Below are 17,591 nucleotides of genomic sequence, written 5' to 3' on the forward strand. Positions count from 1 at the left end.
CCGCTCGTGGATCTGCCTCCGGGGCTGAAAGACCTTGGCGAGCTACCCAGTCCCCTCAACCGGCTCCTGTACAGAACTGGGGGCAGACGAAGGCCCCTTTGGATGCCCCTTGGTGGGAGGTTTCTTTATTACGACACCCCCAGCAGGACACTCACTAGGGGCCACCTTCTTCGGTGGCTGCTCTCTTAGGGCCTCCTCGGTAGGCCTCTTTTTACTCGCCTCGACCACCTCGGCAGGTCCCTTGTTCACCTCGGTCGGCTTCTTGCCTCCCTCAACCGGCCTCTTTCCCTTGTCCCCTCGATTGATGAAGGCTTGTTGTGGATTAGCCACCTTGGCAGGCCCCTTTGGCGTCTACCCTCCCGACTTCTTGTTGGCCTAAGCCTTCTGCTTGGTACGGGCACTCTCCTGCAACAACTTCCGAGCGTCCATCGACACCTCTTCAAACAAAAGAAGACAAATCGGTATCATAAGACAGGGACGAAGGGGACATGTTGAAAGGCTATGGGACCTCTCCTACCAAGGGGGGTAGGGTTGAGCCTTATGAATACCAAGGGGAACTCCACCAAAGACTTGGCCTTGATTGTCCCCAGCCACGAGTATGTGAGCTACGACAACGGCCTCCTCGTCCCGAAGTGAAGGGGGACACCTCTCAATTGTCGTGCAGGCTTCTCCCCACCTCGACCTAAACAACCAACCTTCGGGGCAAGAGATGTAAAAGAATTTGTCCTTCTAGTTGTGGACGAACATGGGGTTATCAATGGGTTTCCCCCTCTGTGGCTAAAGGTAATATATGCTGGCCTCAGAAGAGTGCTTCCTCGACACAAACATGGCATGGAATAGCTTTGGGGTCAACTCCACGTCCTGAAGCTAAGTCCACACCAACATAGCTACGAGGGTCCTAATGGCATTGGCGACGAGTTGGCTGATTGTGACCTCGTACCACTGCAACAGCTCCGAGATCAAGGGATGAAGAGGGAACCTAAGGTCGAACTCTAGAAAGTGTTGGTAGACACAGTTTTCCCCCTCTTCATGGGTCCACAGCCGGTCACCGACATCAGGAACCCTAAGTTTGTAGGACTGAGGTATATGAAACCTCCTAGCCAAGGCCTTAACTTGGTCCACGTCCAAAGTGCTATCGAACTCCGAACGCTGCAGGTCAACCATGGCCACCCCTCAGGCAGCGCTTTCGGTCACTGTCTCCGGGATGGGCTTTGGGGTCTGCTCCTCATCGGCTTGGGGGGACCCCTCTGGCTCCCTCGACATCACAAATGCAACACTTTTATAAGGAGGGTCTTCACCTCGGCGGCTGCCCTCGACAACCCCAGAGGCTACCCTCTCTCTCAACACCACCACCTCTTGCTGAGGGGAGATGACAGCTAGTGGACCTAAGGGAGAAAGGGTGATAGGAGTCTGAGGAGAGCTCCCTTCCGAACCAGCTAGAAGTTCATAGCACTCAGGACCAGAGTCGGAGTGAGACATGGTTCAATGTGTTACCTAAAGATGAAGAAGAAAAAGGAGGAAGACGAGGTGTGTTGAAGAGTCGAAGGTCTGGGAGCAATGTTCACTCAATAGGAAAGGGCACCTAAAGACAAATGACGAAGAAAAATCATGGCTAAGACCCCTATTTATAGAAGAATGGACGGCTTAGATCCCATAGGATCCGACGATCATGAGCCCTCCGCCTTCGCTGACCATCCGTGATGTGACACTTGGCGATCAGCCTCGGGGAGATGAAATGACATCGAGCGAACCGACGACCAACCTTGAGGAGATGAAACGACGTCGAGCGAACTGACAGGCCCGTTCGTCGTAACCCATCGGTTTGGGAGTACAGTCCTAGTGGATGCATGGACTGGTTCATCCTTAGCTCTTGTCCCCCCTACGGAAGGCTCTCCTCGCGCCAGACTCGTATCGGGCTCCCACCACCTCGGGCTCCCTAGCTGGAGCTGAGGCATTCGCAGTTTCACCCCTCTTCCATGAAATAAATTCAGGCCAAAGCAAAAGCGAGACAAATGTAATGCCACTATAACGTACATTCCGCTAAATAAGCCCGATGGCACCTACCAATATCGACACTCCCTTTAGCCGAAGCCGGAGCACTTTTTGAACCCCCACCTCGGCCTCAAGAGTGGGGGGCAAGTGATGTAGGCACATTTGGCTGAACTGTACGGGGCTAACATGTGTCGAATAGAGGGCGCTAGCAAAGGCTTGCCATGAGGACGCTCGGGGGTTACCCAATGTGGACCAGGCGGACCCAACCACAGGGCGCCGCGTAGCTCTGCAAAGGATCTTGCTAGGGCCTGGTACAACTCGCATCTGGACCATCCGATTCCAATTACCCCCTGGTAGCTCTGACTATAAATACAACGCACCCCCTACAAGGTAGAGGATTCGAAACCTTTGTGATCTCTAGTGCTCTCTCCTTTAAGGACTTAGCGCTATCTAAGACCTCGTCTGGACCCCTCGGCTCCAAATTCACTACTTACCTTGTGCACATACTAACTTGACCGTCGGAGCCTTCGCCTCGGGTTCCCACCCATGGTCTCTCGCACCTTCTCCCTTGTAGATTCACTACTGCGGGAGCCATATCTCGTCTCTCCTTGACTGCCCTTCTTAGTACTAGCCCTCAACCTCTACAGTATTCGAAGGAGCAATTCGCCTCAGATTTATGTGGCGACGAGGGAAAGTTTATTTTCCTGGGTACTACTTACCCGAGTAAGTGATACTCATCTCTTAGGTGGGTAAATAACTTTCCCACCTAGGGAAAAATTGCCAACACTCGAATGGGACAAAAATGCCCCTTTTAATAATGAAATTTTATGGATAAAATGGTCATTATCTTATTTACATGAGAAATAAAAAAAAATGAGTAAATGCACTTACCTGGATAAGTGTTTCCCAAGAAAAACTTACCTAGTTAACTGTATTTACCCAGGTAAGTAAGTTACCAAAAAGCGAATGAGGCCTAAAGATAAGTTTCATATAACCTAAGACAAGTCGTTTATGTAACGTTGACATGTCCATGAGATGAAATGAAAACCTAAACACAACACCATGATGCCAAACACCCAATATGTGCTATACTTTAAAATTACCATTCTACTACTATCACTTTGAGAACCCAAAGCAGACCTAATCCTGACAACACTCCAAGTTTCTCGGGTCACCACCTACCTCTCTTTGTCCTTTGACATTCACTAGTCACAACCCCTATCCTTAGCCAATCCCTCATACCCAAGAACTTGCTCCGACCAAACCAACTTATCTTCCCCAATTCTAATAACTGAGTCCTTAGGGAATACCTATACAAAGTTTTTGTGTAAGTATATTAATGAAGGTTGTTTTTTTTTTTTTGTTGTTTCAGAAAGAAAAAAAAAGGTGCTAAGTGAGGGAAGAACATAGAGCCTCCCAACTAGCCCAATTTGGATTTAGCAGTCCCTAGTCGCACCTTGCTTCCATGGGCTAGTGTCTTGGACCTCTCTTGTTTTGAAATTTGCAGGTTTGAAATGTGAACGGGCGATTAATCAATAGCTCATCAGCCTATATGGAGGTTGCATGAAAAAACCATATTCGTTTTTTGATATTAGTGGGTCCCACAAAAAAGAATGATTCCTGAACAACTCATTTACATGGGGAAATAATACTCTCCTCAGGTCATTTACCCTTAATTAATTATGCACGTGAAAAATCATTAATATGTGATTAGACAATATTATCCTTTCATTGATGTCACTTTTTCGGATAAATCAGTCATTGTACACCTTTACCTTGGAAATAAAACAACACTAGTAAATGTTATTATCCAAACAAGTGTTCTTGCTTGATTAAGTGCATTTACTCATTTAAGTCATTTAATGAGATATGAACGAGGCCTATATATAGCCCCATCCTAACATGCTCCAACAATAAATCTTGAACTTGAATGTTATGTTTGGTGTGAAAGAAAAATTAGGGAAAGGAAGGGAAAGTTAGAGAAACCTTTACAAACTTTGTATAGGTTTCCCTGCCTTTTCCTTCCTTTCCCTACCTTTTCCTTCAAGCCAAACATAACCTAAACTTCAGCTTCCTTAGGTCCTAGTCTTGATACAGCTTCCCTAGGCTCCATTCCTTCAACAATATTCAGTGTTCATAAAAAATCCAAGGATCTTTACTAAAGCACCCTAATGAAATCTCATGGATACCTAAAAACCTTGCTGAAGAGGCTAAATGCTTGAGGACTGAGCATCAACACCCGAAATAAATTGAAGCCTACTAACAACGTCCCCTATTGAAATGTAACCTTTGGAAATACACACCCAATACTTGGCATCATAGATACTGCCAAATATTTTGGGTTGAATTTGAATGGATTGGGCGGATCAATGAACATATTGATATCAATGGACCAGTCCAGACTTAATGGATCGAAATATTTATTGGATTGGACATGGTCCATTTATAACATATGTATATTGGATTGGGTTGCATTGAATCAATATTCAATCTATTGACATAAGATAAGAGTAGGAGTGTAAATGGACCAAATTTGGATTGGACCCAATCTAAATAAAATCCAAATTGAGCAGTTTGGATGGTCCAAACATTGAATTGGACCAGTCCAGAGTGGTCAAAATGCAAATATATACAATTAGGTTGGTTAAATTTGATCCTATGGCTCAATTTGGAAGGAGTACAAATGCAAATATGTAGAGTGCAAAACCTTATATTTTCTATTATTTTATATGTATTTGCACTGTACATATTTGCATAGATTCGATTTGGAAGGAATACAAATGCAAATAGTGCAAATAAATTCAAAATACAAGGTTTTGTACTCTATATATTTGTATTTATACTTCTTCCAAACTGAGCCTATTGGTTCAATCCAACCTATTGATATCCGTATCCTCTTACCTTGCATTGCAATTGAAGCTGAAATCCTGGCTTCCAAACGACTTCTTATGGTTCAGACTTCAGAATCATAAAGGCAGTGCTCAACAGGTCGTCAAGCTTGCTTTTGCCGGATGAAAAACCCAATTGGTGAATTCACGCCTCCATTATTGAATTGAAAAGCCTCTTAAATACTAAAATAGCATGCATGGTACACGAAATGGGTTGCTGGTGAAATTAGCCCAGAGAAGAAAAAGAGGATAATAGCCTCTGGGCCCAATTCACCGAGGAAAAAAAATCCCACAGCATATATGAGTTTTCTGGATTTTTCACCAAACAGTGCTTAGCTATCAGCATAGGCCTTACCTTGTAAAGCCAAAAACTGACACCTGAAAATCCTCCCAAACAGGTAAAGTCTATGTTTGATTTGATAGAAAATGAGAGAAACAGAAAGTTGAGGAAGTTCTGAAGTAAATTTGTTTCTCATATTTTCTAAGATAGCCCAAGGGTAGTTAGGTCAGCCAATAACAAAGAGACAATGTTGCATATGTACCTGCAAAACCATCTAGGATTCAAAATAGAACGTGTAAGAGTTTATTTATTTTTTCTTGAGAAAGAGTCAACTCCAATTCAAAATGACATTTTTTGTGAGATTACTTCTAAAATTCATGGTTTAGCAACCTGATTTGGATCTTTAAGTACAGAAGAAAATCGGATGGTGGCAAATATATAAATTTTTTCCTTTTTTTTTTTCTTTTTGGTAATGTATTATATGCTTAAACAATACAGTAAATTAGTAAAAATGTACGTGCATTGCACATGGAAATATCAAATGATGATGATGATAATAGTCAGTAACCAAATGACTTTACTAGTTGAGCCATTAACCTATTTAACCAGGAAAATGGACTATAATTAAGACATTAATTAATTTTTTTCTTTGTATTTTAGCCATTTCTATCTTTACCAGCAACAATTCTTATTTTTCAAACATATTTTTGTTTAATATGAACAATATATAATATTAATGCATGTTCAAAAAATTTAATAAAATTTATAAAAAAATCTATATTTTTATTTTTTATTATTTAACTATGAGATAATAAAAATTATTTATTTAACAATAGGAAATGAAATTCCAATATATTGTTTGAATATTGGTTTTAATGTTGTGGTCAAATCAATTATTTATAGATATATCACTTATATATAATATATATGTTATTTATTATTTATTTATAAATATGTTATTTATATTGCATTTTTGTAAACTTCTTATATGATGAAAATAGTTGAAAAAATACTATGTATTTTCCTTATTTGAACAATTATATTTTCCTTTCCTTTTAATGATTTATTATTTTTTAAATTAAATCGAGTCGTAACAGATTCGGGTATCCAACATATTGATCGGATTTAGATTTGAATCAATATTTATGAGATCTGATCAGATATTCGGATCAAATCGAATTCAAACATACCTTGATTCAAATCTGATCCAATATATTTGTATCCCTACCAAACCACTTGCCTACAATGACATAGCTAATTAAATAATTGAACCACTTGATATGGTTAGTGGGGTCACGTGTTAGACATTAATGCTCTTTATTTTTTTATCTTAATTTTTATCACATTTTTATCATTATTGAAAATAATTCTACTTAATCACACTTCTTTATATGATGAATATATAATATTATAGAATGTACCCAAAATTAACAACAAATTTCTACATTTTATAACATTTTATGTATCTTATTATTTAATAATAACATCCATTTGGCATGGATAGTTTAACCACTAACCCATCACTTGGATGGAAAAACTATTTTGCTTTTTCGGTTGATTTTAAATCATGTATTCAATTTTCATATTAATAAACGTAAATCTTATTTTCACATTTATTTTATTTAATATGGTGAATATATAACAATAGAATTGTATCAAAATGATTTATACAAAGCTTATATTTTAAATCATATATATGTATGTATGCATGTATGTATTTAATATTTGTTACTTAATTATGACATCATATATTAACCCATTTGATCCGGAATGTTAGATCATTGATCTACCTACCATCTAGATATGGAAATGGTTTAATTTTCAAATTGGTTTCAAATTTTGTATTCCATTTATATCATTGATAAAATAATTATTAATTATCATACTTATTTTTGTTTATATTATTAGTATATAATATTATAGATGTGCCCGAAATTGTTTCCTATTTTTTTGTACTATTCCATTTAAAAAAATATTTTTAATCATATATCATGGGTTAACCTATTTGACTTGAAAGGTTGAACCACTAACCCGCCCCTAGATAAGATGGTTTAAATTCCATCGATTTTAAGTTGTATATTTGATGTTCACCATTAATACAATTATATCCATTTTATCATAGTTATTTTTTAATATGATAAAAATATAATAATAGAATTGCATCCTTTTTTTTTTTTGAAAATTTCTTCTATTTTTCTATATTTTTTGTATTTCTTATATTTCTAAATTTGTATTATTTATTTATGACATCATGAAATTATCCATTTGATCCAAATGGTTGAAGTACTTACCTATGACCTAGATGGAAAATATTATTTCATTTTTAGGTTTATTTTAAAAATATAAAATTTTATTCTATTAATAATTATTGTGTATGGATTAGTGGAATTTAATGATGATAAATAAATTTATTTTTTATATTTCTAATTTTGTATTATTTATTTATGACATCATGAAATTATCCATTTGGCCCAAATGGTTGAACTACTTACCCACCACCTACGTAAAAAAATATGATTTCATTTCTATGTTTATTTTAAAAATATAAAATTCCATTCTATTAATAATTATTTTGTATGGATTTATTATTGGAATTTAATGGTGATAAACAAAAAGTATAAATGTTGGATTCAATGAGAGAGAATGCGATTTATTTAATGATTTAAATGTGAGACTTAATGAGAGGTAATTGAATGTACTTAATGGTATTCTTTTAATTACATTTTTTACCCTTTCAATGGAGATGAACTAAATTCAAAAGGAGGGGTATTTCAATAAAAAAAAATTCTAGAAGCCAATACCTCATCATTCACACTTTTATAAGTAGTATAGATTAGGGGTGGGGCAAAGCACGATGCACGTGAGTAGATGTGTAAAATGGGTCATGTTGGGTCAACATGTCACGACCTGCGTGCAACTCGTACAAAGTGCGAGTTGGGCCTTGCCCGCCCGCGGGTCGTCCCAGGCCGTGCCTCCCTCCCCTGCGATATTTTGGGGGGTTGGCCAAGCACGACCCACAACCTAAGCCTACGTGGGCTCGTGCCGTGCCATGGGCCGGGTTGGTCTGTGGGCCGAGCCTTAGGCCATGTCAGGTCATGGACTAAGCCAAAGCTATTTATTTAGAAAGATGAAAAAATCTTATAATTTTTATTTTATATGAATTTTGATGTATACAATTGTTTATATATTCAATAATTAAATAAAATAGTATAATAAAATTGAAAACAATTGTTTACTTTATTAGTATATCATATACTATATTACTATATAATTTTAATTTATATAATATATAATATGTTATATTATATATATATATATTATAAATATATTATATATATATGGATTGTGCCTCCCTCCCCTGGGATATTTTGGGGGGTCGGCCTACGGCCCAAGCCCGCACGCAGTGTCACAAGCCAGGCTATGCATAGGGCCAAAGCTATTTATTTAAAAAATTTGAAAAAAATATTATAATTTTTATTTTATATGAATTTTGATGTATACAATTGTTTATATATACAATAATTAAATAAAATAGTATAATAAAATTGAAAAGAATTGATTATTTTATTGATATATTATATACTATATATTATTATATCATTATAATTTGGGTAAATTTCTTAAACTACCCCTATTGTTCATGAAATTGACAGACTGTACCATTATTGTTTACATATTGTCTTAAAGTACCCTTATGACAATTGACATTGTCAATAAGTGCCAACATAAGGAAACAAAATGTCGAATTTGCCCTCCACTATTCCTCAAATTTCTTCCCCCGTTTCACAGTCTGCCTCTACTCTCTCTCCATTCTCAGACCTCCCCCTCCACCTCCGTCTCTCTCTCTCTCTCTCAACCTCCACCTGGAATTGCTCTTCCGGAAATGCTTTCGGCTCAATGGTTCTCCGCCTGCACGTTACTTCCAATAACACAACATCGAAAGCAAACACGTAGAGCTCGTCGTGGCCTTCTCTTTATTCTCTTTCAAATTTTCAAAATGAAAGAGATTGTTAAGAACCTCCAGCAGATGACTAGTGATAGGTGGTCCCGCGGAGCTTTCGGAGAAGGGTAGCCTAACGTGTAAGCACAACAATGAGAACTAAAACAATTAATGCTTTTCGTAAATACCTTGAAATATTGCTGTTGATTGAGTTGCATCGCTGGAGATTCAAATCCACCGGATTCATGCCCATGTTTTAAGGAATGGCGAGCGAGATTCAAACCCAACAAAGACATATATCTGAAACATCTCAAAACCCAGTGAGGGTGAGCTACCATAATATATAAACAGAGGGAGAGAGTCAAAGAGATTCATTTAAGGGGTCATTGATTCCGTTGAAAAACCATCCCCTTCGATGCCATAGTATCTTTGTCCAGTAACGAATTCAAGCTCAATGCAGCGGCGGATCTAAACACACTCCTCCGATCTGCCGCTGTTGTGAAACCTTCCCTGGTGTGTCTGTGTCTGCACCGGGAGTGTCTGCACCCCCTGAGTGTGCCTTCTCCCTTTGTCACTCCTCCGATCTAGACACACTCTTCGCGTCTGTGTCTTCTCCCATTGTCACTTGTAATCCGCGCAGGTGTGTCTGCACCCCCTGAGTGGACGATAAAGAAAGGATTTCTCGGAGCAACCCCCATGTTCCACCCTCGACGCCACCTCCATCTCTTCTTTCTAGCAGAGATTGTTTCGATAATGAGTGAGATCTGTTTATCAATTTATTTATTTTGGCTGTTTGTTTGTTTTTTTCTTGAGTAATCTCTTGTTGCCCCGTTGCTCTGACAGACTGCATTGTTCGACGACATTGCAATGGCTCGATCATACAAAGAGCTTCTTTAAAATTTCCCCTTTTATATTGCACATTACCAGCCCTTTTCACCTCCTTTGGATCCGAAATCGCCATGATCCGTTTCACCATCATTGATTCTCTCTCACCATCCTCTTCATTCATTCTCTCTCTCTCTCTCTCTCTCTCTCTCTCTCTTCCTTCGTTCTCTCTCACCCCTATTTCATCACCACTTTGCAGCAACAGCTGACCCCTCTAGTAGCGGTCCGATAACATGTAATGGCCTCCCCAGGTTCATTATCGAAACAATCTCTTCTTTCTAGCAGAGATTGTTTCGATAATGAGTGAGATCTGTTTATCAATTTATTTATTTTGGTTGTTTGTTTGTTTTTTTCTTGAGTAATCTCTTGTTGCCCCGTTGCTCTGACAGACTGCATTGTTCGACGACATTGCAATGGCTCGATCATACAAAGAGCTTCTTTAAAATTTCCCCTTTTATATTGCACATTACCAGCCCTTTTCACCTCCTTTGGATCCGAAATCGCCATGATCCGTTTCACCATCATTGATTCTCTCTCACCATCCTCTTCATTCATCTCTCTCTCTCTCTCTCTCTCTCTCTCTTCCTTCGTTCTCTCTCACCCCTATTTCATCACCACTTTGCAGCAACAGCTGACCCCTCTAGTAGCGGTCCGATAACATGTAATGGCCTCCCCAGGTTCATTATTCTAATAGTGGTCAAATACAGACGACGACAGTAGTGGCGATAGCTGTGGAGGGACAGGGAATGGAACGGTTGCAGAGTGGTTTGCTGTAGCTGTAGCCGAGGAGAGGGATGGTGAAGAAGAAGGGAGAGGAAAAGGAAAATTTTGGGTTTTAAAGAAAATTTATACATCACATTCTATAACATTAACAAATATTTACAACAAGGTAGAGCTAGTCAATTGTCAAAAAACTTAAGGGTACTTTAAGACAATATGTAAACAGTAAGAGTACAATTTGTAAATTTTGTGAACAGTAGGGGTAGTTTAAGAGATTCACCCTTATAATTTATATAATATAATATATTATATATATACTATATATTATTATATCATTATAATATATTATATATAATATATTTATATTCAGCAAATTTCTTAAACTACCCCTAAGGTTTAGGAAATTGACTAACTATACCCCTATTGTTTCTAACGATTGACTAAATATTCTTTACTATGGGCATCCGTTTACATAAGGATTAAAAATACTATTTTGCTTATTATTCTTTAAATTTTCAAAATGAAACTTTTGATACATTATTAAAAGTGAAATGATGTTAGACATCGCCTGAAATTGTCGATAAGGTTTTGGTTGTTGTTGTTTGCAAGAAAGTTGACGATCAAGTGTATTGGTCGTTGTTGTTCTCATTGGGAAAGATGAGCGCTCTTGCTCTACTTTAGTTAACTCCAAAAAGAGCACCGAACAAAAATTGTGTTTCAAAGAATCGTCCAGGGAATAATTCAACCAAGGGACCCTCTTTTCCTTTGAAGCCAATCCATATAACATGAAGGTCCAACCGATGTGAAATCATTCAGGACGAACTAACTCATTAGCTCAAAATCCCCTGTTTGTCCATCTCCCTTGCCAATCATATGTTGTTTCTTTCACGTCATACACTCTCTAAGATAAAATTATAGAAGAGAGAAAATAAAAAAAAATAAAAGAATTGTTGTATTGCTTGACCTATCAACCAGGCTAAGATGGGTACAATATATATACACAAAGATCAAAGAATAAATAAAGAAACTAAGAATAGAATAGGCGTTGTATATGTACAAAGGTTTCTAATTAATTCTTGCTAATAAATTCTTCTTTCTAATTTAGTGGTTGCCAAATTTGTGTGAGAGCCTCTATTGGTAATTGGAGGATATCTCTCATTGGTAGCTGCTAAAGATCCTTTATTAGTAGCTGCTAGTAATTTAGTGGCTGCCTAATTTGTGTGAGAGCCTTCATTGGTAACTAGAGGAGATCTCTCATTGGCAGTTGCTAAAGATCCTTTATTAGTAGTTGCTATTCTGGACTAAGAGCCTCCATTGGAAATTCTCAGTCTTGTGGAGTTACCTTCTAGAGAGCTTTCCTTAATATGCCCCCTCAAGCGAAATGGGGTGGGAAGCACGTGAAGCTTGGACCGCAGAAAATCAAATCGAACTGGAGCAAGAGGTTTGGTAAAGATATCAGTCAGCTGGTCATTAGTAGAGATATATCGAACATCTAGGTTTTTACTGAGAATATGATCACGCAAAAAATGAAAATCCACTTCAATGTGCTTGGTATGAGCGTGAAACACTGAATGCGCTGCCAAGTAAATGGCACCAATATTATCACAGTAAAGAATAGGTGGAATAGACTGAAAAACACCCAAGTCCAATAGTAAAGACTAAAGCCACATTAATTCTGTTGTGGAGTTAGCTAATGAGCGAAATTCGACTTCAGTGCTAGAATAGGCAATGGTGGGTTGTTTCTTCGCACTCCAGAAGATTAAATGAGATCCAAGAAAAACACCATAACCGCCGGTAGACCAGCGGTCATTAGGGCAACCGGCCCAATCAACATCAGAAAAAAGCAACTAAATACTCAGGAGAATTAGATGCAAAAAATAGTTCATGCTCAATTGTCCCTTTGAGATAATACAGAATGCGTTTCACTATCGTCCAATGATCATTGGTGGGGTTATGAAGAAATTGATAGGCTTTGTTCACCGCAAATGCCACATTTGGACATGTAAGTGTAACATACAACAGGGCCCCAACAATGCTGCGATACTAAGTAGGATCAAGGAGCAGGTCTCCTTGAAATTTAGACAATCTAGATGTCAGAGCCATAGGCGTGATCAAGGGTTTAGAGCCTACCAAATTATTTTTCTGTAGGAGATCCAAATTGTAACCCCTTTGAGCGAGAAATAGTCCAGTCTTGTCATGATGATCTTCTACTCCAAGAAAATAGTGTAGAGATCTGAAATCCTTAAGAGAGAAACTCGAAGACAAATCCAAAATGAGTTGAGAAACATGAGCAACAGAACAACCAATAACAATAATATCATCAACATAAACCAAAACATGTAGAGAAATATAATTTTTGGTATAGATGAAGAGAGAGGGATCACACCAAGAGCTTTTGAAGCCAAGATCATGAAGTCTACTACTGAGTCGAGAGAATCAAGCCCGAGGGGCGAAGACCATAGAGAGCCTTTTTAAGTTTACAGACATAATCTGGACGTGTCTGATCCTCAAAACCCCGGGGTTGTTTCATATAAATATTTTCTTGAATAAATCCATTCAAGAAGGCATTGTGAACATCTTGTTGCTTAATGTCCAACCCTTGTGAGGTGGCCAAAGATAAAACTATATGGACAGTGGTTGGCTTAACAACAGGACTGAAAGTATCAGTGAAGTTGACACCAGGAACTTGAGAGAAGCCTTGAGATACTAATTTGGCTTTGTATCATTCCACAGAACCATAAGATTTTCTCTTAATTTTGTACACCCACATAGAGCCAACAACATTCATGGAAGATTCATAAGGAACAAGCTGCCACGTACCATTCTGTATGAGAGCATGAAATTCAAATGCCATAGCAATGCAACAGTGTGTAGATTTGGATGATTGAGAGTAGGAAGTTGGTTCTGCATCATTCGGACTACCATATGCAGGTAGCCCTTCAGGTATGAGAAACATTGTGATAGTCTGCGCATGATGGGAACTCATGGAACAGGTAGTCATAGAATGTGTCCGTACAGCCAGAGTAGGAACAATTGGTGTGATGTCGTGAATATCTTGAATCAATTGCGTTCTCTGTCATAGCTGAGCTACTTGAGACAAAGACTCATTAGTATTAGTGGAAGATGAACTTGCAGTTATACCTTGTTCAAGAGACGGAAGGTCATGAGAGGTGATATCATTCTCCTGCGCATCAATGACTGAAGGAACAGGTAGCAGGGTGACTGGTGCTGAATTCAAAGGTTCAAAAAATTTCTCTCTTGAGAGAGTCCCAGAAACTCTTTCTCATAAAAAACCACATGTCTTGCAATAATTTCTTGTGAAGTAACCAGATTATAGCACTTGTACCCTTTATGAGAGAAACTATATCTAACAAAAATGCATCAAACAGATCTATAGTCTATCTTGTGCTTGTTACATGGCTGAATGAAAGGATAGAAAACACAACCAAAACTCCATAATATAGAATAATCAGGTTTTCGACTAAACAACTTTTCATAAGGAGAGAGATTAACAAGTGTTGGAGTAGCAACCGGTTAATGAGAAACGCTATAGTTTCTACTACTTCAACCTAGAAGGATTTGGAGAGAGAGGAGGACGCCAGTAGAGGGAGAGTGGACTCAATAATATGTCGACATTTCCTTTCAGCATTTTCGTTCTGCTCATGAGTATGAGGACAACTGACCCTGTGTGAAATTCCTTCACTATCCAAGAAGGGGGATAATTTTCGAAACTATCCCCCCCAATCACTTTGAAACATCTTAATTTTAGTGGAAAATAAATTTTTAGCATGTCTCTTAAATTTAACAGAAGCATCAAACACTTATGATTTCCCTTCAAGTGGATAAATCCAAGAAAACTTTGAATATGCATCCATAAATAAAACATAATATTTATAGCCTTTTGTAGACAAAACTGGGGCAGGTCCCTACACATCTGAATAAATTAACTCTAGAAGTTAAGAGACATTAGTAGAAGAAATTGGAAAATTTAAATGATGTGCTATGCCTAATCGGCAAACCTTACAAACAAATTGATTTTCTACATGTCTTGAATAAGGTAAACCAAATTTAGAAATTATTAATTTAACTATTTTCAATGACGCATGTCCTAAGCGATGATATCAATCCTAGAAAGAGGCTCTTTCTTCAACAAAGTGCTTCAACGGATTTTTCTCTATCATCAATGGCTCCCGGGAATTGATAGAGTCAATCTCTACTGGGTCCTTTGAGTAAAACTCTCCCCATACGATCCTTCAATAAAAAGAAATCTAGGTAAAATTCAAATACTAAATTATTATCTCTTGTAAATTTGCTAATAGAGATCAAATTCTTCGTCAGAGTAGGAAAATAATAAATATTTTTCAGATTAAATTGATAATGATCATAATTTAATGAACAAGAACCAATACTCTTAATTGTCAAACCTTCACCATTACCAACTTTCACTTGGTCTGTACCAAAAAGTTTAGACTTGTTCTATAAGTTATTAGCATCTAGAGTCATGTGATTAGTTGCTCCACTATCAGGGTACCAAGTAGGATCGAATTAGTTGTTGAGCCATTGTAGGAAGACATACCACTAGGAAATGCTGCCACATGATCTGGAGAAGTGTGGTTATTTTCTCCTTGGTACGAGAGGTCGTACCATTTGTAGCACTTGAGTGCACCGTGGCCAGGTTTGTTACATACCTTATAGATAATTGTATTACCTCTACCTCGACCTTGTTCTCGTCCGGACTGATTGCCACGCCCCCTGCCTCTGCCGCGACCATAGTTCCCTTTGCTATTTTGAAACTGAGAATTATTATTGTTGTTCTTGCCATTATTATTATTATTTGCAACTATATTGGCATTGGGAGCTTCATTGAAAACATTGTGCTGAACAAGCCAAGGTTCATGGCTAAGTAGTAGACCAACAACATCATTGATGCCTAACTAATCAACATTAGTTCTATTTATAAAAACAATGGTGAGAGATTCATATTCGCTTCCTAGTCTAGATAGGACGTAAAGAACAAGGTATTACTTAACTACTAGTTCAGAAATAACAGACAAATTGTCTGCAATAGTTTTTGCTTTCTGAACATACTTATGGATAGATTGCTTTTCTTAAGATTTTGTAGCTTCCACCATAGCTGTATCTCCCTAGACTATGAGTGAGAAGAAGATGATCTTTCTAGGGCACTCCAAACTTCAGCTGCAGTAAATAGTCCAACAACTTGGGCTAATACGCCCTCTGTTAGAGATGCAACAAACCAACTTAAAAAAAGTTGGTCCAATTGTACCCTTGAATAATAGTTTGGGTTAAGAATTTTCTTACTACCATCATTGGGATCTGGAATTTCCTTTGGTGGTGCCTTGACCGAACCATCAATCAAGCCCATTAGTTTGTAAGCCCTGAGAACTGGCAAAAGTTGAGCTCTCCATAGAAGAAAACTTTCTCCATTCAGTTTGATGGTGAGATACAGAGAAATGTTGGGAATGGAATTCATGGCTACTGTAGTAGTTGTGTTCTGAAGACCAGAAGAGTTGAGGCTCATAGCTTCAAATGAATCAGCACTGTGAGATGCCATAGGCTTCGATACCATGACAAAATTGTAGGAGAGAAAATAAAAAAAATAAAAGAATTGTTGTAATGCTTGGCCTGTCAACCAGGCCAAGATGGGTACAGTATATATACACAAAGATCGAAGAATAAATAGAGAAACTAAGAATAGAATAGGCAATTGCCTATGTACAAAGATTTCTAATTAATTCTTGCTAATTAATTATTCTTTCTAATTTAGTGGTTGCCAAATCTGTATGAGAGGCTTTATTGGTAACTGGAGGAAATCTCTCATTGGTAGCTGCTAAAGATCCTTTATTAGCAGCTGTTATTAATTTAGTGGTTGCCAAATCTGTGTGAGAGCCTTCATTGGTAACTGGAGGAGATCTCTCATTAGCAGCTGCTAAAGATCCTATATTAGCAGCTGCTATTCTGGACTGAGAGCCTCCATTCGTAACTGCCAGTCTTGTAGAGTTACCATCTGGAGAGCTTTCCTTAATACTTTAAATAAATCATCTAGAGAGAAATGAATTGCACTTGGTTATGGCACAACTAGCGGCTTTATGAAGCACCTCCATCTCCTTCTTATTAGTCTAAGCGAAGCGGTGAGTGATGGACTGCCTAAGCTGCCACAAACCTCCTCTCATCTTATCGCGCAATAAGATCTGATATATTGCAGAATGAAAAAGATAAGAAAATATATCAAAGAAATGGATGGTGATCTGTAAAATGAATCTCTATCCAACGAACCCAGAAAACTAAAAATGTTAGCAACCCACTTTCTCATGGGGCTCCACTTTGACTTCTTCTCATTTCCCTCCAATTGGTTTTAGAACCCTAAGTTTTGTCTTTGTAAATTCAGCCATTCCTCCCAAGTTCGACCCTACCCAGGTCGTTGATGTCTACATTCACATCACTGGTGGTGAGGTCGGTGTTGCAAGTTTTCTTGCTCCGAACATCGGGCCACTCAGTCTCTCTCCCAAGAAGGTTGAAGAAGATATTGCTAAGGAGACTGCCAAGGAATGGAAGGGCCTTGCTATCAAAGCCCTTGTTATCAAAGGTCTTAGTTGTGTTACTAGCCGCCACCCTTGTTGTCAAAGCCCTCAAATAGTATGAACACGATCGAAAGAAGACTAAGAATATTAAGCACACAAGAAACATTTCTCTTGATGATGTTATTGAGATTGCAGAGATTATGAGGCTGGGATCCATGGAAAAGGATTTGATGGGAACAATAAAGAAGATATTGTGAACATGCGTTTCTGTTGGATGCACGGTTGTCGGTAAGAATCTGAAGGATCTGTAGTAGAAAATTACTAATGGCGATGTTGAGATCCCATAG

General features: G+C 38.2%; 1 pseudogene; it reads left to right on the top strand.

The window, feature by feature from the left end:
• Positions 1–16,959: 16,959 nt before the first annotated feature.
• On the top strand, positions 16,960–17,591 carry LOC148871319 (large ribosomal subunit protein uL11 pseudogene; annotated as a pseudogene).

This window comes from Nelumbo lutea, chromosome 2 (assembly GCF_056320005.1).
Source record: "Nelumbo lutea isolate HS-2025 chromosome 2, American lotus-T2T, whole genome shotgun sequence".
NCBI lineage: Eukaryota > Viridiplantae > Streptophyta > Magnoliopsida > Proteales > Nelumbonaceae > Nelumbo > Nelumbo lutea.